This window comes from Arachis hypogaea, chromosome 19 (assembly GCF_003086295.3).
Source record: "Arachis hypogaea cultivar Tifrunner chromosome 19, arahy.Tifrunner.gnm2.J5K5, whole genome shotgun sequence".
NCBI lineage: Eukaryota > Viridiplantae > Streptophyta > Magnoliopsida > Fabales > Fabaceae > Arachis > Arachis hypogaea.
Genome location: NC_092054.1, coordinates 86,636,340 through 86,647,228, shown reverse-complemented (window position 1 = coordinate 86,647,228; position 10,889 = coordinate 86,636,340). Strand labels below are relative to the sequence as shown.

The window sequence follows — 10,889 nt, the reverse complement described above, 5'->3', positions numbered from 1 at the left end:
ATAAATTATTCTATGGCTTCAAAACTTTCAAGAATGAATTCTAGAGTTTCATGGTAACATGTTGAATCCTATCTGGCTGAAAATCCATACCCAAACTCCTTTGGGATTGGTCTTCAACTAATCACCTCAATGGATGTAAATCCATTCTAAAGCTTGACTGGCTATTAAGCCATGTCTAACCCTCAGATTGGAGCTTTAGACTAAAGAGTACAAGATTCCTGGAATTCATATGAAAATTTTTGAATCCTTATTCTTTTTCTTTTTCAAAATGATTTTCAAAAATTTTAAAATAAAAATACAAAAAAAATCATAAAATCATAAAAATCAAAAATATTTTGTGTTTCTTGTTTGAGTCTTGAGTCATGTTATAAGTTTGGTGTCAATTGCATGTGCATCTTGCATTTTTCGAAAATTCTCATGCATTCATAGTGTTCTTCATGATCTTCAAGTTGTTCTTGGTAAGTCTTCTTGTTTGATCTTTGCATTTGCATGTTTTGTGTCTTTTCTTGTTTTTCATATGCATTCTTGAATTCTTAGTGCCGAAGCATTAAAGAATTCTAAGTTTGGTGTATTGCATGTTTTTCTTGCATTAAAAATTTTTCAAAAATATGTTCTTGGTGTTCATCTTGACATTCAAAGTGTTCTTGGTGTTCATCTTGACATTCATAGCATTCTTGCATGCATTCATTGTTTTAATCTAAAAATTTCATGCATTGCATCATTTTTCTTGTTTTTCTCTCTCATTATTAAAAATTCAAAAATAAAAAAAAATATCTTTCCCTTTTTCTCTCTTAAAATTTCGAAAATTAGATTTGACTTTTTCAAAAATTTTTAAAAATCTAGTTGTTTTTATGAGTCAAATCAAATTTTCAATTTAAAAATCTCATCTTTTCCAAAATCTTTTTCAAAAATCAAATCTTTTTCAAATTTCTTAGTTATTTTCGAAAATTCCAAAAATATTTTTCAAAAATCTTTTTCTTATTTTTATATCAAATTTTCGAAAATAACATAATCAATTAATGTTTTGATTCAAAAATTTCAAGTTTGTTACTTACTTGTTAAGAAAGATTCAAACTTTAAGTTCTAGAATCATATCTTGTGATTTCTTGTGAATCAAGTCATTAATTGTGATTTTAAAAATTCAAATCTTTTCAAAAACTAATTTCTATCATATCTTTTCAAAAATATCTTCTTATCTCACCTTTTTAAAAAAAATTGATTTCAAAATATCTCTTCTAACTTCCTAACTTCTTATCTTTTAAAAATTTGTTTCAACTAACTAACTAACTTTTTGTTTGTTTCTTATCTTTTTCAAAACTACCTAACTAACTCTCTCTCTCTCTAATTTTCAAAAATATCTCCCTTTTTTTTCAAAATTTCTTTTTAATTAACTAATTATTTCAATTTTTAAATCTTAATTTTCGAAAATTACTAACATTTTTCAAAAACTATTTTCGAAAATCACTAACTCTTTTTCAAAAATAATTTTTGAAAATTCTCCTTCTCTCTCATCTTATTCTATTTATTTATTCATCTGCTAACATCTCTTGCTCACATCACTCACCAAATTCGAACCCCCTCTTCCATCTGTGTTCGAATTTTTCTCTTCTTCTACTAACAATAAGGAACCTCTTTACTGTGACATAGAGGATTCCTCTTCTTTTCTTGTTCTCTTCTCTTTCTTATGAGCAGGAACAAGGAAAAAGGCATTTTTGTTGAAGCTGATCCAGAACCTGAAAGGACTCTGAAGAGGAAACTAAGAGAAGCTAAATTACAACAATCCAGAGACAACCTTATTGAAAATTTCGAACAAGTAAAGGAGATGGCAGCCGAACCCAACAATAATAATGCAAGGAGGATGCTTGGTGACTTTACTGCACCTAATTCTAATTTACATGGAAGAAGCATCTCCATTCCTGCCATTAGAGCAAACAACTTTGAGCTGAAACCTCAATTAGTTTCTCTGATGCAGCAGAACTGCAAGTTTCATGGACTTCCATCTGAAGATCCTTTTCAGTTCTTAACTGAATTCTTGCAGATCTGTGATACTGTTAAGACTAATGGAGTAGATCCTGAAGTCTACAGGCTCATGCTTTTCCCTTTTGCTGTAAGAGACAGAGCTAGAGTATGGTTGGACTCTCAACCCCGAGATAGCCTGAACTCTTGGGATAAGCTAGTCACGGCTTTCTTAGCCAAGTTCTTTCCTCCTCAAAAGCTTAGTAAACTTAGAGTGGACGTTCAGACCTTCGGACAGAAAGAAGGTGAATCCCTCTATGAAGCTTGGGAGAGATACAAAGGACTGACCAAAAAGTGTCCTAATGACATGCTTTCAGAATGGACCATCCTGGATATCTTCTATGATGGTTTGTCTGAATTGGCAAAGATGTCATTGGATACTTCTGCAGGTGGATCCATTCACCTAAAGAAAACACCTACAGAAGCTCAAGAACTCATTGACATGGTTGCTAATAACCAGTTCATGTACACTTCTGAGAGGAATCCTGTGAGTAATGGGACGCCTATGAAGAAGGGAGTTCTTGAAATTGATACTCTGAGTGCCATATTGGCTCAGAATAAAATATTGACTCAGCAAGTCAATATGATTTCCCAGAGTCTGAATGGAATGCAAGCTGCATCCAACAGTACTCAGGAGGCATCTTCTGAAGAAGAAGCTTATGATCCAGAGAACCCTGTAATAGCAGAGGTAAATTATATGGGTGAACCTTATGGAAACACATATAATCCATCATGGAGAAATCACCCAAATCTCTCATGGAAGGATCAAAAGCCTCAACAAGGCTTTAATAATGGTGGAAGAAACAGGTTTAGCAATAGCAAGCCTTTTCCATCATCCACTCAGCAACAGACAGAGAACTCTGAACAAAATACTTTTAATTTAGCAAACTTAGTCTCTGATCTATCCAAGGCCGCTGCAAGTTTCGTGAATGAAACAAGGTCTTCCATTAGAAATTTGGAAGCACAAGTGGGCCAGCTGAGTAAAAGGATCACTGAAATCCCTCCTAGTACTCTCCCAAGCAATACAGAAGAGAATCCAAAAGGAGAGTGCAATGTCATTGACATAAGCATCATGGCCGAACCTGTAAGGGAAGGAGAGGACATGAATCCCAAGGAGGAAGACCTCCTGGGACGTCCAGTGATCAATAAGGAGTTTCCCTCTAAGGAACCAAAGGAATCTGAGGCTCATCTAGAGACCATAGAGATTCTATTAAACCTCCTTATGCCATTCATGAGCTCTGATGAGTATTCCTCTTCTGAAGAGAATGAGGATGTTACTGAAGAGCAAGCTGCCAAGTTCCTTGGTGCAATCATGAAGCTAAATGCCAAATTATTTGGTATTGAGACTTGGGAAGATGAACCTGATGACAAGTCATCCTAGCCTATTTTAACTAGTCTTTTTCTTTTGTTTTCATTAGAATTATGCACTTTCTTGAGCTACAAGCAAGCTAATTGAGTAGATTTTCATGTTTCCCTTGATTGAACCAACCATATATGAATTCATGCCATTTCATGAGGTTTTATGCTATATTTGTTGCATATTATGAAAGAATGAATATCTCATGATTTTGAGCATAGCTTTGATGAGTTTGGTTGATTAATGATAGGTGAAGAAAGCTTGGAGAAAGGTTGAAGCAAGAAGGAATGGCTAGGAGTGAAGAGAGGACAATGGAATAAGTGAAATTGAACCAGGAAGCAAGAAGCTGGACCTAAAGTTAGCATCAAACTTTTGCACAAACTTTTGGTTGAAAAGTTAGCCCCAACGTTAGCCCCCTAACTTGGAGGCTAACGTTGGAACTTGAAAATTCTCCCCTGGGCTCCAAAAGTTTGCGCCAACGTTAGCCCCCTAACTTTGAGGCTAACGTTGGCACATGAATTTCTCCCCTGGGCACCAAAAGTTTGAGCCAACGTTAGCCCCCTAACTTTGAGGCTAACGTTGGCACATGAATTCCTCCCTGGCCATCCAACGTTTGCGCCAACGTTAGCCCCCTAACTTGGAGGCTAACGTTGGCACATGAAAATTCAAGGAAGAGGAGCAAAAGTTTGTGCCAACGTTAGCCCCCTAACTTGGTGGCTAACGTTGGCGCCACTAGCACACAAGGCAAGAGCAACGTTAGGGTCAAAGTTAGACCCCTAACGTTGGCACCAACGTTCATACCAGTAAGTTTTGTGGGCTGCTATGAAAAGTTGGAGCCAAAGTTAGACCCCTAACTTTAGCTCCAACTTTTGGTCCAACTTTTGCAAAACTCAAACCCGGTTCAATTGGTTCACTTTGGTTCTTCTCCAAACTTCAAGAGCAATCAACCAAGGCCTCTTTCAACCCAATTCCACCAAGAGCAAAGGCCCAACTCAAGGCTTGAAGATCATTTGAAGAAAGTGTATAAATAGGATAGAATTCAAGTCCTTCAGGGAGCTTTCCTTTTGGAATTTTCATAATAGTTTTCGGAGAGCTTTGGATATTGAGTGATCTTTAATTTCTTTGTCTTGGGGAAGGAGAATTCACTTCTCTTCCTCTTCATTTTATTGCTTTCTATTTCAATTGCAATTGTCTTGGATCTTGGATCGGAGAATTGAAGAAATTCTGTTTCAATCTCAATCTTGGATCTCTCTGTTTCTTTACTGTTAATTGAACTTCATTTCCGGTTAATTGCTCTTCATCTATTCTCTTTGCAATTTACAATTCCCTTGCAATTGTTCTTATTGGATCTAGGAAGGCATTGAGATCTAGACTTAGTTTTCTAGTCTCTGGGTCCTGAGATCCAAATCTCCAATTTACATTCTGTTTCTTGCTTTTAATGTTCATTTACTTTACTGCTTCAAGATCCGTTTCAATCCCAATTCCCTTTTACTCTTCTGTTTGATGCAATTTAACTTTTCCTTGTTTAATTTCTGCAAACCCACGTCCCAATCCGCTTTACATTTCAAGCAATTTACATTCCTTGCACTTTAAGATTCCGTAATTTACATTTCTTGAACTCTAAGTTTCTGCCATTTAATTTCTTGTTCTTTAAGATTCAGCAATTTAATTTCCTACTCTCTTTACTTTCATGTAATTTACATTCTGCAAATCACAAATCACCCAACCAACACTCAATTCGCTTGACTAAATCAACCACTAAACTAAAATTGCTCAATCCTTCAATCCCTGTGGGATCGACCTCACTCCCGTGAGTTTTTATTACTTGATGCGACCCGGTACACTTGCCGGTTAGATTTGTGTGTTTTGGGAGAAATTTATTTTTCACCAAAATACTCATCAGAACCTCCCTTGTTCACCAATGAACTAAGTGATCTGGATCAACTGACATTGCCTCAGAAGAGACAGGATCCTGGAAAGTTCATAATACCTTGTATCATAGGCACCATGATCTTTAAGGCTCTGTGTGATCTTGGTTCAGGGATAAACCTCATGCCCCTCTCTGTAATAGAGAAACTGGGAATCTATGGGGTGCAAGCTACTAAAATCTCATTAGAAATGGCAGACAATTCAAGAAAACAGGCTTATGGACAAGTAGAGGACGTGTTAGTAAAGGTTGAAGGCCTTTACATCCCTGCTAATTTCATAGTCCTGGATACTGGAAAGGAAGAGGATGAATCCATCATCCTAGGAAGACCTTTCCTGGCCACAGCAAGCGCTGTGATTGATGTGGACAGAGGAGAATTGATCCTTCAAATAAATGAGGACAACCTTGTGTTTACAACTCAAGGATCTCTCTCTGCATCCATGGAGAGGAAGCAGAAAAAGCTTCTCTCAAAGCAGAGTCAAACAAAGCCCCCACAGTCAAACTCTAAGTTTGGTGTTGGGAGGCCACAACCAAACTCTAAGTTTGGTGTTGAACCCCCATATCCAAACTCTAAGTTTGGTGTTGGAGAGTCTCAACAATGCTCTGAATATCTGTGAGGCTCCATGAGAGCCCACTGTCAAGCTATTGACATTAAAGAAGCGCTTGTTGGGAGGCAACCCAATTTTTATCTAACTATATTTTTCTTAGTTATATGTTTTTATAGGTTCATGATCATGTGGAGTCACAAAGTAAATATAAAATTTGAAAACGAAATCAAAAACAGCAGAAGAAAAATCACACCCTGGAGGAAGCATCTGCCTGGCGTTCAACGCCAGAACAAAGCATGGTTCTGGCGCTGAACGCCCAAAATGGGCAGTATCTGGGCGCTGAACGCCCAAAATGGGCATCATCTGGGCGCTGAACGCCAGAATTGGACCCTGGAGAGGAGCTGGCGCTGAACGCCCAGAACAAGCATGGTTCTGGCGTTCAACGCCAGAAATGGGCAACAAATGGGCGTTGAACGCCCAAAATGGGCACCAACCTGGTGCTGAACGCCCAGAGTTGTGTGCAAGGGCATTTTACATGCCTAATTTGGTGCAAGGTTATAAATCCTTGAACACCTCAGGATCTGTGGACCCCACAGGATCATCTCAGGATCTGTGGACCCCACAGGATCACCTCAGGATCTGTGGACCCCACAGGATCCCCACCTTCCTCCACTCACTTCTTCTCACCCCTCTTTCATAAAATCCCATAAACACTCTTCCCCAAAACCATTCACCAATCACCTCAATCTCTCTTCCCCATCACCTCTTCACCACTCACATCCATCCACTCTTCCCCATAAACCTACCTCATAAACTCCACCTACCTTCAAAATTCAAAATCAATTTCCCACCCTACATGGCCGAACTTCACCCCCCTCCCTTCCCTATATAAAGCCTTCCATTCTTCCTCATTTTCACACAACACAACCCTCTCTTCTCTTCTTGGCCGAAACACATCTTCCCTCTCTTCTCCATATTTTCTTCTTTTTCTTCTTCTTCATCTTTTCTTTCTTCTCTTGCTCGAGTGCAAGCAAAATTCTAAGTTTGGTTTGGTAAAAGCATAAGATTTTTGTTTTTCCATTACCATTGATGGCACCTAAGACCGGAGAATCCTCTAGAAAAGGGAAAGGGAAGACAAAAGCTTCCACCTCCGAGTCATGGGAGATGGAAAGGTTCATCTCCAAAGTCCATCAAAACCACTTCTATGATGTTGTGGCCAAGAAGAAGGTGATCCCCGAGGTCCCTTTCAAACTCAAAAGAAATGAGTATCCGGAGATCTGACATGAAATTCAAAGAAGAGGTTGGGAAGTTCTAACAAATCCCATCCAACAAGTCGGCATCCTAATGGTTCAAGAGTTCTATGCCAATGCATGGATCACCAAGAACCATGATCAAAGTAAGAACCCGGATCCAAAGAACTATTTTACAATGGTTCGGGGGAAATACTTAGATTTTAGTCCGGAGAATGTAAGGTTGGCGTTCAACTTGCCAAACATGGAAGAGAACGCACGCCCCTACACAAGGAGAGTCAACTTTGATCAAAGGTTGGACCAAGTCCTTATGGACATATGTGTGGAAGGAGCTCAATAGAAGATTGACTCCAAAGGCAAGCTGGTTCAACTAAGAAGATTGGACCTCAAGCCTGTGGCTAGAGGATGGTTGGAATTCATCCAATGCTCCATCATCCCCACTAGCAACCGATCTGAAGTTACTGTGGATCGGGCCATCATGATTCATAGCATCATGATTAGAGAAGAGGTGGAAGTTCATGAGATTATACCTCAAGAACTCTACAAGGTGGCTGACAAGTCCTCCACTATGGCAAGGTTAGCCTTTCCTCACCTCATTTGCCACCTATGCAATTCGGCTGGGATTGACATAGAGGGAGATATCCTCATTAAAGAGGACAAGCCCATCACTAAGAAAAAGATGGAGCAAGCAAGAGAGCCCATTCATGGAGCTCAAGAGGTGCAGGAAGCTCATCACCATGAGATCCCGGAGATGCCTCAAATGCATTTTCCTCCACAAAACTATTGGGAGCAAATCAACACCTTCCTAGGAGAATTCAGTTCCAACATGGGAAAACTAAGGGTGGAACATCAAGAGCACTCCATCATCCTTCATGAAATCAGAAAAGATCAAAAAGCAATGAGGGAGCAGCAACAAAGGCAAGGAAGAGACATAGAAGAGCTCAAGGACATCATTGGTTCCTCAAGAAGGAAACGCCACCATCACTAAGGTGGACTCATTCCTTGTTCTTACTTTCTTTGTTTTTCGTTTTCTCTATGTTATGTGCTTATCTATGTTTGTGTCTTCATTACATGATCATTAGAAGTTAGTAACTATGTCTTAAAGTTATGAATGTTCTATGAACCCATCACCTCTCTTAAATGAAAACTGCTTTAATTCAAAAGAACAAGAAGTACATGAGTTTTGAATTTATCCTTGAACTTAGTTTAATTATATTGATGTGATGACAATACTTTTTGTTTTCTGAATGAATGCTTGAACAATGCATATGTCTTTTGAAGTTGTTGTTTAAGAATGTTAAATATGTTGGCTCTTGAAAGAATGATGATAAGGAGACATGTTATTTGATAATCTGAAAAATCATAAAAATGATTCTTGAAGTAAGAAAAAGCAGCAAAGAACAAAGCTTGCAGAAAAAAAAAAGAAAAAAAATAGGCGAAAAAAATAAAAAGAAAAAACAAGCAGAAAAAGCCAAAAGCTCTTAAAATCAAGAGGCAAGAGCAAAAAGCCAATAACCCTTAAAACCAAAAGGTAAGGGTAAATAAGAAGGATCCCAAGGCTTTGAGCATCACTGGATAGGAGGGCCTAAAGGAATAAAATCCTGGCCTAAGCGGCTACACCAAGCTGTCCCTAACCATGTGCTTGTGGCGTGAAGGTGTCAAGTGAAAACTTGAGACTGAGCGGTTAAAGTCAAGGTCCAAAGCAAAAAAAGAGTGTGCTTAAGAACCCTGGATACCTCTAATTGGGGACTTTAGCAAAGCTGAGTCACAATCTGAAAAGGTTCACCCAATTATGTGTCTGTGGCATTTATGTATCCGGTGGTAATACTGGAAAACAAAGTGCTTGGGGCCACGGCCAAGACTCATAAAGAAGCTGTGTTCAAGAATCATCATACTGAACTAGGAGAATCAATAACACTATCTGAACTCTGAGTTCCTATAGATGCCAATCATTCTGAACTTCAATGGATAAAGTGAGACGCCAAAACTATTCAAGAGGCAAAAAAAGCTACAAGTCCCGCTCATCTGATTGGAGCTATGTTTCATTGATAGTTTGGAATTTATAGTATATTCTCTTCTTTTTATCCTATTTGATTTTCATTTGCTTGGGGACAAGCAACAATTTAAGTTTGGTGTTGTGATGAGCGGATAATTTATACGCTTTTTGGCATTGTTTTTAGTATGTTTTTAGTAGAATCTAGTTACTTTTAGGGATGTTTTCATTAGTTTTTATGTTAAATTCACATTTCTGGAATTTACTATGAGTTTGTGTATTTTTCTGTGATTTCAGGTATTTTCTGGCTGAAATTGAGGGACTTGAGCAAAAATCAGATTCAGAGGTTGAAGAAGGACTGCTGATGCTGTTGGATTCTGACCTACCTTCACTCAAAATGGATTTTCTGGAGCTACAAAACTCAAAATGGCGCGCTTCCAATTGCGTTCGAAAGTAGACATCCAGGGCTTTCCAGCAATGTATAATAGTCCATACTTTGCCCAAGTTTAGACGACACAAACTGGCGTTCAACGCCAGTTCTCTGCCCAATTCTGGCGTCCAGCGCCACAAACAAGATGCAAAGTGGAGTTCAACGCCCAAACTGGCACAAAAACTAGTGTTCAACTCCAAGAAGGACCTACACGTGAAACACTCAAGCTCAGCCCAAGCACACACCAAGTGGGCCCCGGAAGTGGATTTATGCATCAATTACTTACTTCTGTAAACCCTAGTAGCTAGTTTATTATAAATAGGACCTTTTACTATTGTATTAGACATCTTTGATCAGTTGTATGCTATCTTAGATCACATTTGAAGGCTGGCCTCTCGGCCATGCCTGGACCTTTCACTTATGTATTTTCATACGGTAGAGTTTCTGCACTCCATAGATTAAGGTGTGGAGCTCTGCTGTTCCTCAAAGATTAATGCAAAGTACTACTATTTTCTATTCAACTCAACTTATTCCGCTTCTAAGATATTCATTCGCACTTCAACCTGAATGTGATGAACGTGACAATCATCATCATTCCCTATGAACGCGTGCCTGACAACCACTTCCGTTCTACATTAGATTGAATGAGTATCTCTTAGATCTCTTAATCAGAATCTTCGTGGTGTAAGCTAGATTGATGGCGGCATTCAAGAGAATCCGGAAAGTCTAAACCTTGTCTGTGGTATTCCGAGTAGGATTCAATGATTGAATGAATGTGACGAGCTTCAAACTCGCGAGTGCTGGGCGTAGTGACAGACGCAAAAGGAGGGTGAATCCTATTCCAGCATGATCGGGAACCTCAGATGATTAGCCGTGCCGTGACAGGGCATCTTGGACCATTTTCACAAGAGGAGGGGATGTAGCCACTGACAACGGTGATGCCCTTGCATAAAGCCAGCCATGGAAATGAGTAAGACTGATTGGATGAAGACAGCAGGAAAGCAGAGGTTCAGAGGAACGAAAGCATCTCTACATGCTTATCTGAAATTCTCACCAATGAATTACATAAGTGTTTCTATCCCTATTCTATGTTTACTTATTAATTAATTTCTAAAACTCCATAATCAATTATTATCCGCCTGACTGTGATTTACAAGGTGACCATAACTTGCTTCATACCAACAATCTCCGTGGGATCGACCCTTACTCACGTGAGGTTTATTACTTGGACGACCCAGTGCACTTGCTGGTTAGTTGTATCGAAGTTGTGACAAATTATGAATTGAGATTAGAGCACCATGTTTTTGGAGCCATTACCAGAGATCACAATTTCGTGCACCACCACGCCTTCGACCTCAAGTGGCACGC

At 39.0% G+C, this 10,889-nt stretch overlaps 1 non-coding gene across 1 annotated transcript; it reads right to left on the bottom strand.

Annotated features, from left to right (window-relative positions):
* Positions 1 to 2,221: 2,221 nt before the first annotated feature.
* LOC112781990 (small nucleolar RNA R71) lies at positions 2,222 to 2,329 on the bottom strand. Its single transcript, XR_003192735.1, has one exon. It is a non-coding gene; the product is annotated as a small nucleolar RNA R71 (small nucleolar RNA).
* Positions 2,330 to 10,889: the final 8,560 nt, after the last annotated feature.